The sequence below is a fragment of the Choloepus didactylus genome, chromosome 7 (assembly GCF_015220235.1).
Source record: "Choloepus didactylus isolate mChoDid1 chromosome 7, mChoDid1.pri, whole genome shotgun sequence".
In the NCBI taxonomy this organism is placed as follows: Eukaryota; Metazoa; Chordata; class Mammalia; order Pilosa; family Megalonychidae; genus Choloepus; species Choloepus didactylus.
Window position 1 is genome coordinate 126291821 of NC_051313.1, and position 24502 is coordinate 126316322.

The 24502-nt window shown below is 38.3% G+C and overlaps 2 non-coding genes across 2 annotated transcripts; both read right to left on the reverse strand.

Moving 5' to 3' along the window:
- Nucleotides 1-379: 379 nt before the first annotated feature.
- TRNAP-CGG lies at nucleotides 380-451 on the reverse strand. The gene has a single exon. It is a non-coding gene; the product is annotated as a tRNA-Pro (tRNA).
- A 23709-nt stretch (nucleotides 452-24160) lies between these two features.
- Nucleotides 24161-24233, reverse strand: TRNAA-AGC. The gene has a single exon. It is a non-coding gene; the product is annotated as a tRNA-Ala (tRNA).
- Between the last annotated feature and the right edge of the window lie 269 nt (nucleotides 24234-24502).

The following is a 24502-nucleotide window of genomic DNA, read 5'->3' on the forward strand; positions in this document are numbered from 1 at the left end:
CTAACAATTGGCCACAGGGAAAGCGCCCGGCGGCAGCAGCAGCAGCAGCTGAGGTGACTCGAATGTAACTTTCAGTATCCAGGGAATAGTAAGCGCCGCGAGTCAGGGAAAGAAGCTCGAGGTAAACCTTAAAATTCTCGTCCTTATGAGAGGAAGCGTTGACCACAGCTAGGACTTCCCTTCCAGGCCTCGGCAGCCCGCACACACCGGCTGCCCAAGGCTCTGGCCTTCTTGGGGTTTGCGGAGAAGAGAGAACTGGGACTGAAGCGTCGCTCCAAGTAAGACCACTAAGGCATGAATGCTCTCCACCAGTCGGTTTTAGCAGGCCCTTAATAGTGAAACTGTTCTTTCTTGGCGCGAATATTTGGGAAAATGAGTGGGGCTCGTCCGGGACTTGAACCCGGGACCTCTCGCACCCGAAGCGAGAATCATACCCCTAGACCAACGAGCCATTTATTACACTGCCCACCCATATTTAAAATAATAATGACAATGACAGCCCACTCATATCTTTTATTCTTATTCTGTTTATTTTTCAAAGAGAAATGACTTACATCAAAGAAAAGATTGGGAAGAGCTGTTTCTATGGATGGTCTGTCGGTAGCTTTAGTCTCCGTTATACCACTTAGTTGTATTTCCTATAGGAAAAAGTAATATTATATTTCTCCTTTGTTATATTTTGCTAAACTAAATAAATTTATTCATTTTCATTTAGCTTTTAATTAAGTTCTATTTTCTAGAGTTTTCCGCATCTCACTTCTACCCTTGTTGAAAACTGCTTATTACTATTACAAAGGGGCCCCTGGACCATTTGCTTTGAAAAGAAATGTTTTCGACTACCAGAAGTACCTCAGAATGAAAATTAATCTCAGCAAAGTTCTGCTGATTCCAGTCAGATTTCTTAACATCGGTTTTTCAGGAGCATCAAGAGGTTATTATTTGGTGGATTTACTAACTTCCTCCAATTTACTAAAACTTCTGGTTAAACTCAAAGAAAGTTTATACTATTGGCCATTAGCTGATTCATCTAAACTACATTTTAAATTCATTTTAAGAAATATGTATGAAAATAATTTCGTTCTGCTGTACCAAATTTGACACCCTCAAAATTTAAAATTATTCCAGTTATGTAACAATTATTTATAAAGAGCTGGTTTATTTCTTTGCCAAAAATGGAATTCTTTTACAAAGACAAACAGAAATAATGATTTTTTTGAATACATGAGAAGAGAAATCAGTCCTTTGTGAAAGGGAGTGTGGATTTAAGTAAACACTCAATTTGAGTTTGGACATGGATTTTCTGGGTGGATCCAAATTCTTTTTCCCATTATAATCATGAGGTTACTAGGCATCCCTTTTTCTATCTCCTGCCCACTTTACTAATGTTAGAATAGTAAGATTCTTGTTGTAATCCAACTGCTTGCTTTGTACCTTGAAACTTAAAAATATATATATAGATATATATATATATATATTTTGAGTGGTTCCTCTGAACAGCTGAACCCTAAATATCCTCAAATTTAATGGTGTCCATTTTTCAGACTCAGCATTCCACTTCTGTGAAAAATTTCCTCCTCCTCAAGAAATACAAGCTTATATTCATGTAAAAATGGAGCTCCTAACATAGGAATATATTGGGCTTTAAATTATAGGGTAATACTTCAGTGTGAAAAAAATTATTCAACCTGAACCCAAAGATCTCCCAAAGAATCAGTCCCAATGCTTCCCTTTCTCTTGAAATCAACTGAATAGTTTACTAATTTCCAAACTCAATACAATGGCCTGAAAGTCACACATTTCACAGGGTGAACCACACTTTCAACTCCAAACTCTGGTTTTCTCATTATTTTAATAGTATTATATATGCTTTCTCTTTCTCAATTCAACTTTCCTGAGATGATAAATAATTCATTTAGTTTTATACCAGTGAGAACTCAGACTCCAAGCAAAGTCAGTGTTTGAAAATTACTAAACAGCAGTGTCATTACCACAGTGTCATTATCCACATGTAATTTATATAGTCGTTTTGCTGAGATGTCTATTGCCCTTATTTAAACCAAGTGGATCATGTGTAATAACATGCTTAGTTATGTTGGAGAACATGAATACATTCATAATTAAACTCAAATGTCTTGGAAAACAAAAGGCATGACATAAAGATAAAGTTATAGAAGACAACTTAGATTAACCAATATAAGTTTTTCTGACAAATGAAAACAAGATTCAATTGCCATTTTTTTTTGAATGATTATTCAGTGTCAAACCTTTGTGTGGGCCCTGTGTTATCAAAGACAAATAAGAGTTTCTATCTTTGGGGAAAACCACTTTAACTGTCTGTGTAACTATTACTATCACTTTCTGAATGTTCTCAGTTGAGATTTCATTCCTTGTTTCCTCAACAAAATCAACTTTCTGCTGTGAGTTGGATTATTCTTTTTGGACTACGAATGGATAGCTGATGGATACTCTCCCATTCATTGTAATGGTATCCCATTACAATCTTTAGATCTGTCATCTACTATCATTATCTTTGGAAATATTACTGAATCACTAGGTTTATCATTAATGAATGGGGAAAAGAAGGCTTAAAGGGAATTTTTTTTCCCATCTCCTGTTTGCAAAGTCAAAAAGATAAGCCACAATTTTCTTGGCTATTTAATCAATGTAACATATTTAAGTAGCAATTAATATACATTTTGAGGCTTTTTGATGATTTCTTAACATTAGTCTCAAATTACTAAATCTTTCACTCATCTTCTCATCATTAATATGATCACCACTCCTGAGTTCCATCTTTAGACTACTCTTTGAATCAGTTGATAAAAAAAAGAGGTTACATTGGTGAAGTCCTCCATTTTTTATCAATATTTTCCATCTAAATAAGTACATATTCCAAATATCATAATGTGTTTGGTGGTAGGACAAATGTTTCATATTCATCTTCTATACCTTCCCTTCACATAATTGTTTGATATTTCTTTAACAAGTCCCCTATATACCTGCTTTCTCATAAGTAGGCATTTCTGTGAAGATATTTATTTCAATCTGTTGTCCCCTAAAATAGCACTGCACGTGAAGCACAGGTCATTATTACTGCATCTGTTTTATAACTGAAGTCTCTATTTTTTGTGGAGACTAAGCACAGAATCCTTTAAAGATTCAACACTTCCAAAGTGTCAAATAGCCCCTAGAGGTCCTTCTCTTCACTGCAATCAGCTGCCCCCAAATTCTTTATAGAATGGCATCCTTACTTGCCAAGGTTCTCATAAGATTTTTCTTCTGAAAAAGGCAATACTATCAAATAAATGTTTAGTATGGCTCTCTTTTAACTTTAGAAGGAAGTTTGGCTTTTCAGTGAGGATTGAGAAAGAGGATTGCAGTGCACCAGCTCCTTTGAAAAATGGTTCATCAACTCAATTCATTTCTTTATATAGTTTTAATCCAATTCTTTTTCCAGAGGTTGGGGCAAGATGGCAGAGTGCTGAGGTGTGGAATTTAGTTACTCCTCTAGGGCAGCTGGTAAGTAGCCAGGAACTGCATGGAACAGGAGTTTCAGGAACTTCTGTGACTGGTCACACATCATACACCAGTCTCAAATGGGTGAAACAGCTGAGATCGCAGCAAATGCCTGTAAGTTTCCTGGTCGGGGACTGGTGCCCCTCCAGCCCCCCCCCCAACCCAGCCTGGCAGACTGTCTTGGAACTGGTTGCCTGAGGGAAAAAGAAACAGTCTGTGCTGGGAGCAAGGAAGGGGGCTAAACCTGGCCCCAATTGCAGAATAAGTTAACAAATTCTGACTACTGAATAAAAGCTCCAAACACAGATAAACCCAGAACAAGTATGAAAGGAACTGGGAAGAATCAGTCAGCAGAGAGGAGGCACGGCTAATAACAAACAGCAAAAAACAAACAAACAAACAAACAAACAAACAAAAACCCCAAAACAACAACAGAAAACAGAGACTTGGAGTTGGAGGTTGTTCCAGTTTGCTAATGCTGCCATTAAGCAAAATACCAGGAATGGATTGGTTTTTATAAAGGGGGTTTATGTGGTTACAAATTTACAGTCTGACAGCCATGAAAATGTCCAAATTGAGATATCAACATAAGTATACCTTCATGGAAGGAAGGCCAATGGCATCCAGAAAATCTCTGTTAGCTGGGAACGCATGTGACTGGCATCTGCTGTTCCCAAGTTGTGTTCTAGCTCCTCTCTCCGCTCCTGTGCATTCTTCAAAATGTTGCTCTTGGGACATTTGTCCTCTCTTAGCTTCTCTGGAGCAAAGTGTCAGCAAAAGTCTGCTTTCAAAGGCTTTCTCCAAAATGTCTCTCTAAGCTGCTCTCCAAAATGTCACTCTTAGCCGCTCTGAGGTCCTTCTATTTGTGAGCTCTTTTATAGGACTCCAGTGATTAAATCAAGATCCACCCTGAATAGGTGGGGTCCATTTCTCCATGGAAATAATTCAATCAAACATTTCACCCACTGTTGATTGAGTCACATCTTCATGGAAACACTCGAAAGATTCCAACCCAATCGACACTAATATGTCTGCCTCCACAAGATTGCATCAAAGAACATGTCATTTTGGGGGACATAATACATCCAAACCAGCACATTCCATCCCTTTCCATCATGGAAGGGACAGCATTTGTTCTCACTGGAAGAAGCACATACTCTGGATATGGGTTTGCCTTCCCTACATGCAATGCTTCTGCCAAAACTACCATCTGTGGACTTATGAAATGCCTTATCCGCCATCACGGTATTCCACACAGCATTGCTTCTGACCAAGGAACCCACTTCACAACAAATGAAGTGAGGGAATGAGTACATTCTCATGGAATTCTCTGGTCTTACCATGTTCCCCATCATCCAGATGCAGCTGGGTTGATAGAATGGTGGAATGACCTTTTGAAGACTCAATTACAGTGCCAACTAGGTGGCAATACCTTGCAGGACTGGGGCAGTGTTCTACAGAGGCTGTGTATGCTCTGAATCAGCATCCACTCTATGCTGTTTCTCCCATAGCCAGGCTTCATAGCTCCAGAAATCAAGGGGTGGAAACAGGAGTGGGACGAATCACTATCACTCCTAGTGATCCAATAGGAAAATTTTTGCTTCCTGTCCCTGTAACCTTAAGCTCTGCTTGTCTACAGGTCTTAATTCCAAAAGGAGGAGTGATTCCACCAGGAGACACAACAATAATTCCATTGAACTGGAAGTTAAGACTGCCACCTGGCCACTTTGGGCTTCTTATGCCCCTGAATCAACAGGCAAGGAAGGGGATTACTGTACTGTCTGGGGTGACTGATCCTGACTATTGATGGGAAATAGCACTGCAACTACACAATGAAGGTAAAGAAGAGTTTTCCTGGAACACAGGTGATTCCCTAGGCATCTCAGTACTACCATGCCCTATGATGGTAGTACAATGAAAAACTGCAGCAACCCAATCCACACAGGACTACCAATGGCCAAGAAATTTCAGGTTTGGGTCACTTCACCAGGCAAAGAACTACAGCCAGCTGAAGTGCTTGCTGAGGGTAAAGGGAACATGGAATGTGTGGTGGAAGAAGGTAGTGATAAATATGAGCTATGACCATGTGACCAGTTATAGAAATGAGAACTATGATGGCATGAATATTTCCTCCTTGTTTTGTTATGACTATGTTTGTATTTGTCCATAAAGCAAATATCTTTGTTTTCTTCTCTATCTTATCCCTTCATCATCTGACATAAGCTGTATTGTTCATTTTGCAGTATTTAAGTTAAAGGAAATCAAGTTTAAGAGTCAATGTCTGAGAACCTAAGATGGCGGCTAGGTGAGACAGGGCAAAAAAACACCTCCATGAAAAATACTAGATAAAAACCAGAAACAGATCCAGAATACAACTTCCAGCAATGCACCAGCTGGACAAGATCTGCTAAGTCCACACGGACTGTGCACTTGGTGAAACCAGGGGTCTGCATTCTGAAATGAGTGAGTAAGCTGGCTGAAAGTCCCATGGTCACACTGTGGTTTGGGGCCCGGGAGTGGCTGCAGATACGGCAGTGAGAACCACGCAGTGAAGCACTGCAGGAGTGGGCTGTAGCCAACGCCTCAGTGTCTGGGGTGGAGGATAGCCCTCCCCACACCTGCTGCTGATTGTCCCAGGGCCAAAAGGACAGAGGGGAGAGCCAAAAGGAGAAAGAAACTGCAACCCTTGCAGCAGGCTTCCCAGTGTGCTGGCAACACTCCTGCCCAGGGCCATAACCACAGCCCAGAGCCATGCCAGGAAACCCAGTCTGATGGGGAGTGTATCCCATAGAACCCCACACATGCCACAATATCAGCCGTGGACAGCAGCCTTGGGTGCAACCACAGCTAGGTGTCCTGGAGCTGGGAAGGTGGAGCTGTGTGAAAAGGGGGGGGTGTTGAGATGCCCCATTCAGCCATTTTTGCATCAGGCTGGGAGTGCCCCCACATGGCCTGGTAGCCTGGGGCTTCCCTTGAGGGAAGGCGCACACTTGTGACATATCACAGCCTTCCCTCAGCAGAGGTCCTGGAAGATCACAGCTATCAAGCAAAGCAAATGTCAAGAGGCCAAAAACAACACAAAATCTTAAAGCATTTGTTAAAACCAGACAATATGGAGAACCCAGTCCCAAACACCCAAATCAAACAATCAGAGGAGACACAGTACTTGGCACAATTAATCAAAGGACTACAGTCAAAGAATGAGAGCGTGGCACAGGATATAAAAGACATGAAGAAGAACATGGCACAAGATATAAAGGACATAAAGAAGACCCTAGAAGAGCATAAAGAAGAAATTGCAAGAGTAAATAAAAAAACAGAGGATCTTATGGAAAGAAAAGAAACTGTTGGCCAAATTAAAAACACTCTGCATACTCATAATACAAGATTAGAGGAAGTTGAAAAACAACTCAGTGTCCTAGAAGACCACAGAACAGAAAATGAAAGAACAAAAGAAAGAATGGGGAAAAAATTGAAAAGGATCTCAGGGATATGATAGATAAAATAAAACGTCCAAATGTAAGACTCATTGGAGTCCCAGAAGGTGAAGAGAAGGATAAAGGTCTAGAAAGAGTATTCAAAGAAATTGTTGGGGAAAACTTTCCAAATCTTCTACACAATATAAATACACAAAGCATAAATGCCCAGTGAACTCCAAATAGAATAAATCCAAATAAACCCACTCCAAAACATATTTTGATCAGACTGGCAAATACTGAAGAGAAGGAGCAAGTTCTGAAAGCAGCAAGAGAAAAGCAATTCACCACATACAAAGGAAACAACATAAGACTAAGTAGTGACTACTCCAGTGACCACCATGGAGGCAAGAAGGCAGTGGCATGACATATTTAAAATTCTGAGAGAGAAAAATTTCCAACCAAGAATGCTTTATCCAGCAAAACTCTCCTTCAAAATTGAGGGAGAGCTTAAATTCTTCACAGACAAACAAATGCTGAGAGATTTTGCCAATAACAGACCTGCCCTACTTCAGATACTAAAGGGAACCCTACTGACAGAGAAACAAAGAAAGGAGAGAGAGATATAGAGAATTTTAACAGACATATATAGAACCTTACATCCCAAATCACCAGGACACACATTTTTCTCTAGTGATCACAGATCTTTCTCCAGAATAGACCATATGCTGGGACATAAAACAAGCCTCAATAAATTAAAAAAAAAAAACAACACAATTGAATATATTCAAAGCACATTCTCTGACCACAATGGAATACAAATAGAAGTCAATAATTTTTGACTTGTAACTCCACTCTTTACTTCCTACAGGATATAAAATACATAAACTCTAATGACAAATCAGTGGTTTTGGACTCAATGTAAAATATGTAATATTTGAGAAGAACTGTATAAAGGTGGGGGAAAGGAGGATTATAGGAACATAGTTTATGGGTCCTATTGAAATTAAGTTGGTATCAAAGAAAACTAAGATTGTTATGGATTTAAGAAGTTAAATTTAAGCCCCACAGTAAACACAAAGAAATTATCAGAGAATATGACCATAGAGATGAAAAGTAGAGTATGGGTTATGAGAAGTGGGGGAAGAGGCAATGGGGAGTTAAGAAATGAGTGTAGGGTTGCTGTTTGAGGTGAAGGGAAATTTCTAGTAATGGATGGTGGGAAGGTGATAGCATTACAACATTCTAAATGTGATTAATCCCACTAATGGAAAGCTAGGGAGGGGGTGGAATGGGAAGATTTAGGCTGTATATATGTTTCCACAATTGCAAAAAAAAAAAAAAAAGACAGTCTAAATAAATGATAATTGAATGCCAGGGATGATACTGGATGAGATCTGAGGATGGAGGAGAGGAGGCTCAAAGGGACACAGTTGGGACATAAGGGGAAAAAAAAGGAAATACAGAATGTAAGCTTTGTATCAGTGTTGAATTTCTTGAACTCCTTAGCTGTGCTTAATGGGGTTGCATAAAAGAATGTTCTTGTTAATGGGAGTTGTATATGTGAATTACAGTGTTTGTTCAAGGATGTGTGCAGCTTGCTCTCATATGTTCAGAAGATGGATGATAGGGAGGGAGGGAGGAAGGGAAAGAAATAAATGGCAGTGTGATAGCATGTTAAAGTTGATGGATCAGGGTATCAGGGGAGGGGGGTCAGGGTATGCTGTGTATGGGGTTTGTATTTTTTTTTTCACTTTGTTACAGATTTCATTGACCAAAAAAAATCAATGGCCATACAGCTTGTAAGTAGGCAGTAAGCAAGGAATGTCAATCTTATTTTGTCTCTAAGGAGAAAAGGAAATATTTGCTAACCAGAGCAGTACAAATATAACCATAGTTACTTGCAAATATTTCTCCCTGTCTCTTGTTTTTCTTAACAGTTTGCTGCTTTGCTAGTGGGATAATTCCTAGACCAAAGGTTTTAATGATGAAGTTGTTAAATTTGTTAAACATTTTTGAGTGTGATTTAAAGAAATACTTTTCTACTCTAAGTTAATAAAGGCATTCTACTCTTTCTATATAGATAAACATTTATATACACACACATACACATACACATATATACACATATGTATCTATATCTTTCCTTTACCTGAATTTGTTGTTCGCACATTATAGGTGAATAACTATTTTTCAGTTAAATAATATTTGATCTTGTAATTGCATCATATTTTTATAATGAAATCAAATAGTTCAGAATTTATATCCTCCTTAGAAACAGAAATGGGAGATTTTTGAGCTTTAATATTAAATACTTTCCTCATCACTGATCTTTTCATTGTTTAAAACACACTATTTCTAATTTTTAAAAATACCAAAAATATTATTTTGCTATTTATGGTAATTGTATAGTTTGCCAAAATATACTATTGATTTTTTTTGGCTCCTATTGTTTCTTTTTTTTTTAATTAAATTCAGTTTTATTGAAATACATTCACACACCATACAATCATCCATGGTATACAATCAACTGTCCACAGTATGATAACATAGTTATGCGTTCATCACCACAACCTATTTCTGAACATTTTCCTTACATCAGAAAGAACCAGAACAAGAATAAAAAATAAAAATGAAAAAAAGAACACCCAAATCATCCTCCCATCCCACCCCATTTGTCCTTTAGTTTTTATCCCCATTTTTCTAGTCATCCATACACTAGATAAAGGGGGTGTGATCCACAAGATCTTCACAATTACACTGTCACCCCTTGTAATCTACATTATTATATAATTGTCTTCAGGAGTCTGGACTGCTGGGTTGGAGTTTGGTAGTTTCAGGTATTTACTTCTAGTTATTCCAATACATTAAAACCTAAGAGGTGTTATCTATATAGTGCATAAGAATGTCCACCAGAGTGACCTCTCGACTCCATTTAAAATCTCTCAGCCACTGAAACTATTTTGTCTCATTTTGCATTCCCCTTTTGGTCAAGAAGATACTCTCAGTCCCATGATGCCGGGTGCAGATTCATCCCCGGGAGTCATATCCTGCATTGCCAGGGAGATTTACACCACTGAGTGTAACTGTCCCTGTAACTTTGAATTTATTTCAAAATAAAATTAAAAAAAAAAGAGTCAGTGTCACCCAAGGACTTGCACCCTATTCTGGAGAGATATAGAGCATTTCTGGTTGTACACAGGACAGCTGAGTATTGTTAGGCAAAATATATGTCTGTTATTGTGCTCTACTTAGAGATAAAGCATGGTTTTTTTAAAATTCAATTTTATTGAGATACGTTCACATACCATAAATCATCCAAAGTGTATAAACAATTGTTCACAGTACCATCATATAGTTGTGCATTCATCACCACAATCTATTTTTGAACACTTTCCTTGTACCAGAAAAAGTGAAAATAAGAATAAAAAATAAAAGTAAAAAAGAACACCCAAATCATCCCCCTCACCCTATTTTTTGCTTAGTTTTTTGTCCCTATTTTTCCACTCATCCATTGATACACTGGATAAAAGGATTGTAATCCACAAGACCTTCACAATCACACTGTCACCCTTTGTAAACTGCATTTCTGTACAATCATCTTCAAGAGTCAAGGCTACTGGGCTGTAGTTTGGTAGTTTCAGGTATTTATTTCTAGCTATTCCAATGCTCTAAAACCTAAAAAGTATTTTCTATGTAGTGCATAAGAATGCCCACCAGAGTGACCTCTCAACTTCATTTGGAATCTCTCAGCCACTGAAACTTTGTTTCATTTCATTTCACATCCCCCCTTTTGGTTGAGAAGATGTTCTCAATCCCACGGTGTTGGGTCCAGATTCATCCCCAGGAGTCATATACCACATTGCCAGGGAGATTTACACACCTGGGAGTCAGATCCCACATCGGGGGAGGGCAATGAGTTCACCTGCCGAATTGACTTAGCTAGAGAGAGAGGGCCACATCTGAGTAACAAAGAGGTACTCAGGGGGAGACTCTTAGCCACAATTATAAGCAAGTTTAGCCTCTTCTTTGCAGTAATGAGCCTCATAAGGGCAAGTCCCGTGACAGAGGGCTCGGCACATCAAACTCTTCAGTCCTCAATGTTTGTGAGAACATCAGCAACAATCCAGGTGAGGAAGCCCAACACCTCTGTATTTTTCCCCAGCTCCTCAGGGGGGCTCTGCATATATATTTTTATTCTCTGCCCAAATTACTTTGGGGTATGTTGGTATTTCACACTAACCTATGCAAACCTACCAGGTCTCACTTCTTACTAAAAGTTCCATGTAATTATGGTATTTGAACAAACTGTACATGTTAAATTGTTTAGAAAATATAGATCTTGCACCAACTAAACATCTCGTCCCTTGGTCTCACATGGAATTTGAGGTTTTAAAATGCAGCAAGTATTGTCTTTAACCCTTTGGCCCAATTTGCCCTAGTCCTGACCATGTCTGCTTCATTCATATCTCTAGTTGAAGTCTGGACTCTTTTACAGATTTTTTAACACTTGCTATATGCTCTAATACTGACATTCATATCTGCCGAGTTCTAGCTTTGAGTTTCAGGTGTCACACAGATACCCAAATTTCCTGGGATGGTTCAGGTTATAGACAAAGGGATCAGCATCTCAGAATGGGGAGATAGCTCTATTATTTAGGGTTCTCTAGGGAAACAGAATCAATGAGAGATATCTATGAATATAAGATTTATAAAAGTGACTCATACAACTGTGGGTATGCATGAGTCCAAATTCCGTAGGGCAGTCAGCAATCTGGCTACTCCAATGAAGATGTTTGATAAACTCAGGAAATGAACTGGCAACTTTGACAGACTCCTCAGGAAATGAACTGGGATATTCAACGAATGTGTTTGATGACCTCCTCAGGAAATGAACTGGCAATTTCAACGAACTCCTCAGGAAATGCTCCACTGGGCAGCCAAAGAAGAAGTGAAGGTCCTCTATCTGTCTTGCTTAAAAGTCTTCTACTGATTGATTGGATTAAATCCAGCCAACTGCATTCCCTCATTGTGGAAGACACACCCTTCACTGAGTCATCAGTCACAGCTGCATCCAATTGACTGATGATTTAATAAACCAGCCTGTTGGTTTATTAACCAGCCACAAACGTCCTCACAGTAATGGTTAGGCCTGTGCTTGCTTGACCAGACAGCTGGATATCATCACCTGGCCAAGTTGACACATGAACCTAACCATCACAATAGCCATTACAACTCAGGAATAGATGTGACTGCTGTAAGAGCTTACAATCTAGGGACCATTACAATAATTGTTCCCCTGATAAGGTGTGCTGTAAGGTTCAATTCTGAGTTTACACATTGTAGTTAGTCCATATTGGTGAGGAATTATAGTGTTTGCCTTTGTTTCTGGCTTACTTCACTCAAAATGCTGTCTACAGGTTCCATTCACCTAGTTGTGTGTCTCACAGCTTCACTCCTTCTCGCAACTGCTCAATATTCCATTGTATGCACACACAACGGTTCACCATTCTGTTCCTCAGTCAACGTACTCTTAGGCCACCTCCACCAATTGCTAATCATGTATACTCTCTCCATAGGCACCAGTGTGCAAATGCCCATTCAGGTCCCTGCTAGATAAAGTATGGTTTAAGGTGATGTGTAGAACTGCCAAGTTGACAAGGGGTGGACTGTGATGGTTAGGTTCATGTGTCAATTGGCCAGGTGATAGTTTCAAGCAAGCACTGACCTAACTGTTACTGCAAGGATATTTGTGGTGTTTAATAAACCAGAAGGCTGGTTTACTAAATCATCAGTCAATTGACTACACCAGTAACTGATTACATCAACAAAGTGTGTTTCTTCCATAATGAGAGAATTCAATCAGTTGGATTTAATCTAATCAGTTGAAAACTTTTAAGGGAGAAAGAAAGGACCTTCACTTCTTCTTTGGCTAGCCAGTGAAGCGTTTCCTGGGGAGTTCATCAGACACCTTCATCGGAATTGCCTGTTTGCTGCGTGCCCTAAAGAATTTGGACTCATGCATCCCCACAGTTGCATGAGACACTTTTATAAAATCTTATATTTACAGATATCTCTTGTTGGTTCCATTTCCCTAGAGAATCCTAACTAATTCAATGACTGATCCATAATTTACTGAATCAATTATTTACTCAACAATAACTGACACAGAGGGCTGGACATGCAGGATGAAAAAAATGAAGATTAGAGCTGCAGTAAATACTTAACCTTCCAGAAGAGGTCAAATTGAGAGTATGCATAAACGGAAGGACATGAGATGAATAGGGGAATGTTGTGTGTGTTGAGAAGTCAACAAATGAAGGATTAACATGAACTTGAAATCTCAGAGTTTAGTAGGACATGACTACTCCTTTAAACAGATTCAGAATGCAAAAAGTAGAGCTCGGATATCTGGGCACTCTGCTCTCTTGCTACTGAAGGATTTTTCAATATCATATGGAAAGTACTGAGTTTAGGCCTGCACCTCAGTGCTCAAATCACCTCCACAATTTTCTTCAGTCAAAGCAATATAAAAATGATGAATTACCCTGCATTTTACTAGTTTAATTTTCAATAGTATATAGCATAATTTCTTTAAGAAAAGGATAATTTGTTCCACGATGATATGATGTTGCTTCAAATGATACGATCTCCAATCTGCATAGATTAGAAAAAAGATAGGTGTGGTCTTTGGCCAGAAGCACATCTTGAACTTGTGGCAAGAAACAGCCACAGGAAAAGATATAAATGCAGACTGTTTCATCTTTATGAATCAAGGTAATAAAGACAGGGAAAAAAAAGAAAGCCAAAAGTCCTGCCTTGTTTGTAACTCTACATTGTTCTTTCTCATGTTAAATGGACTCAAATTTCAACCTCCTAGTAATTCCAAGATAATTATATTATTTTTACATATATTCTATTCATTCCTCAAAAAAATATTCTTTAAGTTTCTTTATTGCTAAGTTTTTGACAGCATTTGTTTTCTTCTATTTGAATCTAAAGGCTGGCTTTGAAGAAGAGAGAATAAATTCATATTTTATCTCCTTTTCCTCCATAAACCACATTAGAATTTTTATAATGGAATAAAAAAGCAATTTGCACATGTGGTAAAGATAATGGAGTAGCAAGACAGTGGGTAGATTTCAGCAAACTTTGGAATGTAGAAAGCAGATGCACCCAATTGAGCAGAATGGAGAAGACAGCCTCAATCTAAAGTGTGAGAATAAGAGGACACTGTTAAGAAGAAAGCCAGTAATGACATTGAGATCCCTGTGGAAGCTGAGGAATTGCAGTGTGAGATATACAGGGGGCAGGGTGAGAAATTGTGAGTCAGCAAATTGGTAGGGAAGTCTATGTTAGATATTTATTTTAGAATTCTGTAAGAAAAGAACAATCAGGACTTCCACTCTTGCAGTGAGGTGGACTATATCTTCTTTACAACCCTCCATAAGTCAACTAAAATCCAGGGTTAAATTAAACAAAAATCTTTTATAAGGTTAGAACTTCTACTCCTTGCTGTTTTGTGGAATAGATACTCTGTACAATCCCCAGATTAAAAGAACCTAATTTAGAATAAAAATTTAAGTATCCTTAAACAGATTTTTGGCCTGGCATAAGAGTGATGATCTCTAGGACCTACAAAAGAGGTTAAATCATATGGTCTAGGAAAAAATGAGAGTAGAAAGCAAATATTTTCCTGAAGAGTTCTACCAAACACTGCAGTCCTAGAGTTTCTGCTTTGTAGACTACATAGTGTGCAGCTGAATGAAGATAAATTTAGGGAACACCAAAGAAAGAGAATAAAATAGGGGAGTCCCACACATATCTAATATACCAAAGAGGTATAATTGCTATATAAGTATGAATGAGAGAAATAGCCTATTTCACAGAAGGGGATATGAAATAAAATTTCTTATTTTGACCTGTTTGCTAGTTTGAGTGGAAAAAAATCTTCTCTAAGTTTTTGTATACATAAGCTGGCCTTTAGAAGACTTCATTTTTTTTTGCTTTAAACTTTGCTTTATTTTGTTTTATGATCCACATTATGTTAACCAAAGAAAATCCTTTTTGAAGAATGAAACCTCAACCCAGGTGTTAAAGTATTTCCACAGATTTAGTGCAAATAAAATAGAAGCTCAGGTTCAAGAATCCAAAATACACAAGGAAATGAAGTACCAACAGCAAAACCTAGGAGAAAAAAATGTCAGCAGAAACAGATCCATAAATACTCATATATTGGAATTATTCCACGAATAATATAAAATACCCATTTTAAATATTTAATTAAATAAAGGTAAAACTTGAAAATATGAACAGGGAGCAAGTATTAGTTATCTTGGTATGATACTGGATGATTAAAAAAAAAAACCATTTCAGTGGCTTATAATAAAATCTTACTATTCACTTATATTCCAGGCCAGATCTAGCTTGCTGTGTGTCTCTTCTACTGATATCTTCATTCTGGAATGCATGTTGAGAGAACAGCCCATATCTAGAACACTGCCATTCTCATGGCAGAAATGAAGGAGCAATTGGCAAACTATGAGATGATTCTTAAGCTTCTGCTTACATATATGTGTCATTTCTGCTTACATTACATTGAGTTAAGCAAATCACATGTCTTATCTTGCTTTCAATTCTTATATCAAAGAGATCAGGAATTATATTCCCCTGAAAAGGAGGGGAAGCATAAGTCACATGGAAATTGATAGAAATATAGAGTTCTTACACAGGAAGAGGCAGTGAATCATTGGGAAAATAGTATAATTACCTCCAGTGTATTTGAAAAATATCAAAAAGAAATTCTGGAACTGTAAATCTGAAATAATATATTTAAATGTGTTTGTTACATGGAAGATTAAATACAACAAAAGGTGGAATTAAGAAAGTGGATGTTAGATCTGAGGAAACTCTAAAATACTATCCCCAAAGGCAAAAGGCTGGGAATTATGAAAGGGGGACTAAGAAAAATGTAGGATAGGAGAGAAAAATAGAGGATAATTCTACCATGCGTCTAATCAGAGCCCCAAAAGAGATAATAGAGAGAATAGGAAAGGATCAAGATATACAAATAGAATAAATTAAAAAGAATTTACACTATATGTTCACTTATAAAATCCAATGAGAATCTCATAAAAACTAGCCACGAGAAATGAGAGAGAACCTACAATCAGACATACTACACATATCATAACATAATGGAAAATTTTTAATGGTAATATCTGAATAATAATTAAAATAATATGTATCAAGGCTTTTACTTCTGGATGGGATAGAGTAGTTTTAGAAAGACTAACACATTTGCTAGAAACCCCTGAAAACCATAAATCACATGAAAAATCCAAAGAACAATGAATAGATGGAACAAATAGAAAACAAATTGCAAGATGGTACTCTTAAACCCAAATATATCAGTAATCAACTTAAACATAAATGGACTCAACATTCCAAGCAAAAACAAAGATTGAAAGTCACCAAAAGAAGTGGCATCTGGTGAGAACTGAGGCATGAGAAATGAGGTGGTTGAGGAGGATAGCATTTCAGCAGGGATTGGAGCCCCAGGGATTGGAGCCCCATGCCAGGAAGGCAGAAGAGCAGGCCACTGCTCAGTAGTTTTTATATATTGGTTATATACAGATTTCACTACATAAATAAATGCATTGAGAATTTAATTTGGAGGAGAAGAAGCTGGAAGTCAAAAGAACCCTGAAGAGAAAGGATAAGACGCTACCATTTGCACTGCCATGTGACAGAAAGCAAAAGGACCAAGGATCCCCAGCAGCGAGCCCTGGAATACCAGTGTTTGGGAAGAAAGCATCACCTTGCTGATTCCTCGATTTTGGACTTCTCCTAGCCTCAAAGTAGGGGGCCATAGGTTTCCATTCTTTAAGCCAACCCAATGTAGGGTATATGTTTTAACAGCCCAGAAACTAATGCAAAACCACAACATAAAGGCTGCTTGAAACCAGATCAGAAAGCAGATAATCCCTGTCTTATTATAAGCAGTTCCATACTTTTGTTTGTCATATATATTTTGAGAAAGGCATAATTTTTCTCATTTTAGCTGCCTCTTCAAGCATTCACGGATGTCTGCAGCAATATAGAAAGTGGTTGAAACCGGGATCATTTTCCCCCAAAGATCTAAGACAGGGGAGAACTGAATAGGGTCTGAAGAGGATGGAGGGTAGAGGAGAGGTTCTGTAAGAGACACTATTGGCCTGGAATGAAAGAAGAAGGAATGGACTTCCCTAAATTAAGAATGATTCACCCAAATACGGAAGAAGAGAAGACCATCTCAAGTACTTATCAGCATTTTGACACACAGATCCCATACTGACATTGGCTAAGACAAATGACCAAAGTTCATCAGGGAGAAATTTCATTGTAAAAGGGGCTCCTAACTGGAAAACTCCAAAGTCTATGGCATAAATCATCCCATGGCATGGATGCTGCAGAGTTTCCCATTGAGGGAACTAGGTAGAAAAAGGAGCAGGTTTAACATTACTTCCTCCCTCCCTTTCTTGAGACCTGCATTAGATCATGTACACTGGGCATGAACCTGAGTGAAAAAGAAGGTGACTGACTTAAGCGAACCCTACCTTCAGGACCAGGGCTCAGAATCAGGGATTTCCTGAGATGATATAAATAGTTATGCATATGTGAGGTTTTACATGACACCTCATACTTGCAGATACAGTGACAACTAGATGGAGAGTATTAATGAAAGATAATGTACAGCCCTTCTGAATGCCATAACATTATCAATTATCAAATTTTTTTTGATAATTTGATAATTATCAAATTATCAAATTTTGATAACATTATCAAAATGGAATTTGGGGAAAGTTGCAAGAATCAGGAAGTTTGGGGGTGTTTATCCTGAAGTCAGAGGTGGCCCCATTCCCTCTGGGTCCCCAGACCCTAGTACAGTGCCTGGCACACAGCATGTCCTCAATAGTTATGAGTAGAATGAATGAATGATGGGATGAAAATGAAGAGATAGATTCAAGAGAGTTTGTGCAGAAATAATCTACAGTAGTGACCCTCAAGCCTTCTGGTGTCAGGACCCTTTAATGCTCTTAAGAATTGTTGTGAAACCCAAAGATCTTTATGGATTATCTAATCAATAGTAACCATGTTAAAAATTAAAACCAAAATTTAAAAATACTTGTTAATTTTTTCTAAAATAATGGTTAAACCATTACATGTTATCTTAAACAACATAATTTTGTAACTCCCTTTAATGTCTGGCCTAATAGAAGACAGCGACATTTGTATATATGCTTCCACATTCAAACTGTTAAGGTATAATGTTTTAGTTCAAGCATGTGAGGAAAAGCTGGCTTCACACAGTTATGTAGTTAGGAAAGGATGGAATATCTATTAGCCTTCAGGTAATTGTCAACATTCTTTGATTTTTCACCAAAACTTGACAAGTACTTTAAGTTTGGTTGCATTGTGGAATCTGACATCATATCATTAACTTTCAATGGATTTTTTTTACCCATGTTTTGTAGCATCTTGGTCATATCAGTTCAACAACTTGCAAATGTTGAAACATTTCAGTATACAATATCAAAAAATAAAGAACATTCATTAATGTTTCTAGCAATCTCAATAGAAAAGTCAAGTATTAAGAAGCTGCAAGTTCATGAAGTTTCCTAAATGCTAATTTTCACTTGAAATCTAATATTTTATCATTGAAAATAAGTACTGTCAATTATTTTCTTTGAAGTGACTTTTTTATTTTTGAGAAAAATATCTGGGCCAGATACTGAAGTTTAAATAATCATGGTTTTGCCCGTTATTTATTCTTTTAAGTAAAAATGGTGTTCCATGAAAAAACAGATAATTCATTTCACAACTCAAACCATCACCCAAATGTTTTTCTTAGAGACAGCCATCATATTTTGGCATCCCACTGAAGTGCTTTATCTACACTTTCCATTTAATCACACAGCATATTAAAAAGAAGTGTACTTAAGGGTTAAGATTTAATAAATTAAAATTTTTTACTGCTTCATAAAAGCCATCGTTAAGTAAAATTTTTGTGTTTTGTTTTGTTTTGAATGTGTGGCCATTATAGATACAATGACTCCTGGTACCATTCTGTGTCACTTGTGTTGATACATATGTGGCTCCAGCAATTTTATTCATCTTTGTTTCCACACCATCAGTTTCTTTTTTAAATATAGCAAATAAAGTCTTGATATTATTATGAAAATGTTCTTCTCATGGACAACCTGAAAGTGCATCTAGACCCTTAGGGATCCAGGTACCACACTTTGAGAAATGATGTTCCATGGTATTTGTGAGGATTTGAGGGAGAAGTGGTCAAGAATACCTTGGAAGTTTGGGCACATGGCAGGTGTGATAATGTCTGTTGAATGAATTAAAGAAACCATCATTCTATGCATATTTGCTTAATAATGCTGATGTGGGGAAGAATGGGGGAAAGAATATAAGCTGGAGTGGAGAAGAGTACAGTTTTTGGAATCAGGAAAATCTGCTTGCCAGCTCTGCCTTACTACTTGGAAGATGTGGATTTAATTTAATTCTGCTGAGCCTCATTTTCATCAGTAAAATGGGGATAGTGAAATATAGGTTTTTGGCAAAAATTTAATTGGACTAAATGAAATGATGTGAATAAGATCTTTTAATTGAGTTTTTGATACACAGAGGTGGAAAAAAAACATGGTGACATAAAATCAGTTTTTGATATTTTGAAGGGTAATATCTCAGGCGACTTAGGTGGAAATGCAGATTTGTACACGGCAGACATGTTTGGGAGCGATCCATTCATTCGATCAGCTAATATTCAGTGAGCTTCTTCTATTCCAACAGAGGATACTGTGGAAGGGAAAAAATCAATTGATATTTCTGAGGGAATGAAGGTCCAGATCCATAGAAAATAACGGGAAAAGTACCAGGGTCAGGCGCAATTGCTCAGTGAGTACAGCGCGGTTTCCGGGTGTGAGACTCTTTTGAGTGGGAGGTGAGGGTGGGGGACTAAAAAGGAATCCTCGTGGCTTATTGAGAAACATTTTGAAGAACCAGAGACCGTGGCTTAAGAAATCCATGAAATATAATTCTCGGGAAAAGATGTCATATAATTGCTATTGTGAGCAGCGTATAAGCCTCATAACGTGATGGTCTTGAGCTCAAACTTTAGAGAGAGTAGTTTCCTCTTCTAGCCCAGAAAACTTTCTTTCCTTGTACTTCTCAAAACTGTAGGTTTTAATCACACCTCCCTTTAGAGATAAAATAATCAGAGTAGTCTTGGATAGCTGCACTTACTTGCATCTGGGACGTAGATCCTTCTTTTCTGAAATATCACTTTCACACCACCTCCGGGGTGTTTCCTGAGAGGTTTGGGAGACAGTCCTGGCTCCGCTTTAGTTGCTCCCGGTGTCCAGCATGGTCCTGGGACATAATAGTCAATACGCAGGAACCAGAAGGCTTCACGCAGCCTTCTCCAGTTTTGCTCCTCGGTTCCCTCCTGGTCTCTAACCGCGGCTTCTCAGCTGACTACCTCGGAGCTTCACACCTGAATGTAGAAAATTTTGACGTTCTTCTTTTGATCTTTGTTTTTAACTTTCTGGACACCTAGAAGTCAGGGAAACATTGGACGCATTTGAAATGTAGTAAACTGTATCCTCCTGGGGATTTATCTCCATGTGGTCCCACGCGTCCCAAGGCTTGACTTGACCCGCGCTCCAACAGACTGCACGAAGACGACGAGGGAAAAACTTTGGAAGGGTGGTTTTCTTTGACAAGCTCAAAGAGGAAAAGGGACTCTGATGACCTGGGCTGGGCATTCTTGTCTCAGCGATGCCCTGGGAAGGGGGACACCAACCTCTCTTTCAGGAGCAGAGAAAGCTCATTTCAGCGGTGACAGGAAGATCTCTCCGCTACTGGCAACTGGGATTTATGCGGGGATTTAACCTGGGAAACAAGGAAGGGCAATGGCGAGCACTCAGAGAGGTTAGAGTCAGATAATTTGTTGGTCTGGGGTCTCCGAGTAGATCGTGGCTTGGAGAGGGGATTGCAAACTCCAGAGAGTCAACCTAAGAGAGGTTCGACACCAACGGAATTTGTAGAAAAGAAATCCACGGAGAAAAAGAGGAAGACCAGAGTGTTGCAAGGTCCGTAAGGTTGTATACTCACCTTTCTGGAATCTCATCTTCACCGTTCCTGCCTCTGCATTTCAACGGTAATGCCAGTCCAGAGCAATAGCCTCAGAAAACATTCAAAATTGTAAAAGGAAGCAAAGAGGCCATTCACATGTGCCATGCGCTTAATGCGAGTTAATTTTTCTTCTTTCCCTTTAGAGGCTTCTGGAGATGGGAAGGAATAAGCAAAAGCCTCTCAGCAGCAAATATTGAAAAGCAATTCCACCTCGTCTGTTCTCAGAACCTGTTAAGATCAAGACAGTCAGGAGAAGGGATTCAATGGAGAGCACTGAGCAGCAGGACAGCCCTGCTTTTCAGTTCTCTCTCACAGTTTTTCCACTTCTTCACCTGCGAGCCCAAGCCTCACAGATCCCTAGATTTCTGAGTGAGGCTCTGGACCTGAGGAGGCCTTGAGAAAGGGGTGGTCCCTCAGCAAACTGCAAACTGCACATTCTGGAAGAAATGAGAAGAGAAAATTATCACATATTTGTTCTATTGTTGACATCCTCTATACCCATGGTAATTGCTTTACCTGGTATTTCCAGACTCCTTTTTCAGCTACCCAGAGAGGCCCTGGTCTCATCTCAGCCTCCCCTCAGCTTTCCCTCCCGGAACTCTTCCACCTTTGCCAAGCCTTGAAAAGGTGCCTACTTCTCTGCACCCAGGGGAATAGATAAAACACAAATTAATATTTTGATAAATTATCCTACCACACTTCAAAAATAGTAACCTCAGCATCCACTGATTCATTTTGCTTGACAGAGCAAATGAGCAAAGAAATTTGGACTTTGCCCATATTTTTTTATTTGACAGATGATTGAATTTTTTTTCCAATAGGCCAACCAGATATCGCTATTTTCTGATTAATTAATTACCGCATTCATCTTTACTATTCATTCTTTTTGCTTTATTTTTTCTTACTTCTTTTGTTGAATACACAATTTATTTAATCACTTGTAATTTAAAAACAGTAATGGTAGAATCTAAAGTCTAAGTATACTCCAAGGAATTCTATAAAATTTGTCAGTATATGTCATTTTCATTAATTTCTAAGTAGTCTGATATTATACTTTAATGATTTTTCTAACATGCATTAAGAATTAATATTTTATGTTTTGATTTTTAAATTTTTAAATGAAATTTTCTAATTTAATTTCACATTTATACTTTTTACATTGGTATGTTATATTATATATGTGTATATATGTAATTTTATAAAAAGGAATAGAATTTACCACCCTTCATATTTCTGTTAATTTTATTTAAAAATTTTAATTTACTAATGTTGATTAAAAATTCAATGTTAATTATTAAATCTAAAAATTATTATATTTAATAAAGCAATTAATGTTATTGTGATTCAAAATAACCTGATTGATTTATTATGTGATATTCAAATTCCATTCTCTAATTTGTTTAAATGGAAACATGTTAAGTATGAGAAATGTTACACTGTGACACTATTTTAATTGCAATCCATATCCTTAGGATTCATTTTACTGTTATGAAGACAAAACACATTCATCAATTTATCATGTGACATGATGGAAATGGGTTTGTGTTGGAATCTAATTATCCTACCTGCCTGTTATTATTAGATGGATATCAGATTCCTTTAGTTCTCTCTTTTCTCCCTCTTAGACTCTGACTTGATCTGAGAAAATAACATAATATTTTAGCTTTTCTTCATCATACTAATCATTCTGAATCCACAGCTGTCCCTTCTCTATTCTTTCTCCCAGAATCTCCCTTTCTCACAGATCCCCTGGTCTAACTCTAGATACTGGGGATAATTTGAGAGAACAAGAAAGACAACTGTTCAGAAAGTTTACCTTCTAGAGAAGAGAAAGACAATACCGCAATAATTTAGTGAAGCCCTTAAATACAGATGATTTTTATGAAGAAGACGTTGTGCATTGATTTTACTGGAGCATCAGAACTCTTTAAAGGAATAAGATTTGAGTTAAAGCCTAAATAATTGAGAGAGGGGCAATCTTTGCCAAAACTGTAACAGGTGTGGACAAGTTCTCAGGGAAAGGCTGTCGGCTCCATAGCCCTAAGTACCTGCAATGAGCCAAACTGTGAGGATTTTCTCAACCTATTTCCTTTGATCATGACTCACTGGCCTAAACAGTGTGGGTTTTGCTAAAGGACCACCCCTTCCTCAAGGTCCCTTCATGTCCAGAACATCATCAACAGGATTCTTGATGTCTCAGGTACTTAGCCCAAGTTGGGAGGGAAAAGCTGTGAGCTAGAGGCGAAAAGCAAGGACTTTTGCTGGTCCGCAATGGGAGAACCACCAGCCTCCCTCCCTCCTTTCCCTTTCCTGCCTTGACTCCCACCAGAATCTGAGAACTGATGGGGAAAGGATTGCTTTTCACTATATCTGGCTGTGACGTTTTTGCATATTTTGCATATTTCTGCTTCTAAAACTAGACGGAAAAAACATCTTGGGTTCTGGCATTGGAAAATTGCATCCTTTCCTTTTATAATTGTCCAGAACTTCCTAAGGATTTAAGTCTGAACTCATCACAGTGACATGTAGACACAAAGCTCTGTGGCCCTAGGATCCGATGCAGACCGTTAAACTCCCGTGTTAATCAACTACCTCAGATTTCTACCTTGCTCCCGCTCCACAGGCATGAATTTTTCCTAAGGATTCCACTGGGAATCAGACGCTTCCTTTCACTGATCCTCTCACTCTGAAACCTGAGATCTACAGATTCTCTCATCTGCCCGGTGGCTGTAGGTACCCGTCAGCCACCTTCCTTGTTCTCAGGCTAAAGCCATCATTGATACTCGCTTCTCTCGATCCAGAGCGGGGAGCAGAGGCAAAAAACTCCGGATAGTTCAGCACACAAGAACTTACTCCTTATGAGCCTTAGCCTTAAAAACCCGGAGCGCTGCTGCGTCCGGATTCTGTCTTTCATTGCCTACAGGTGATTTGATATGGGAAATTGGTGAAGGTATTCCCATTTTCAAATCATACGTATGCAAAGAAGTAGAAATTCTTGAAGACAAGCGTGGAACCGAATTCCCGAGATTATTGCTTAATAATGGAGAATGCGGGCATCGATCCCGCTACCTCTCGCATGCTAAGCGAGCGCTCTACCACTTGAGCTAATTCCCCTTGGCGGGATCGGTATTTCAGAAATTTAACTCATTTGCAGTTTGGATCCAATTCGCCTTTAATTTTAAGGCCACCAAAGTGAAACTAGGATCTGAACAATTGCCCAGTATCTCAGAGACTGCCTTGGGCAAGAGCGCAGGGACAATCGCTTTGAGAGGAGGAGAGAAAGGATAAGAAAGATCTGAAGAGAGGATAGCAGTGGGAAACGTCTCGCCTCCGCCACAATTTATAGTTCCCATTTTCATGGAAGAGAAGACAGCACGTCTCAT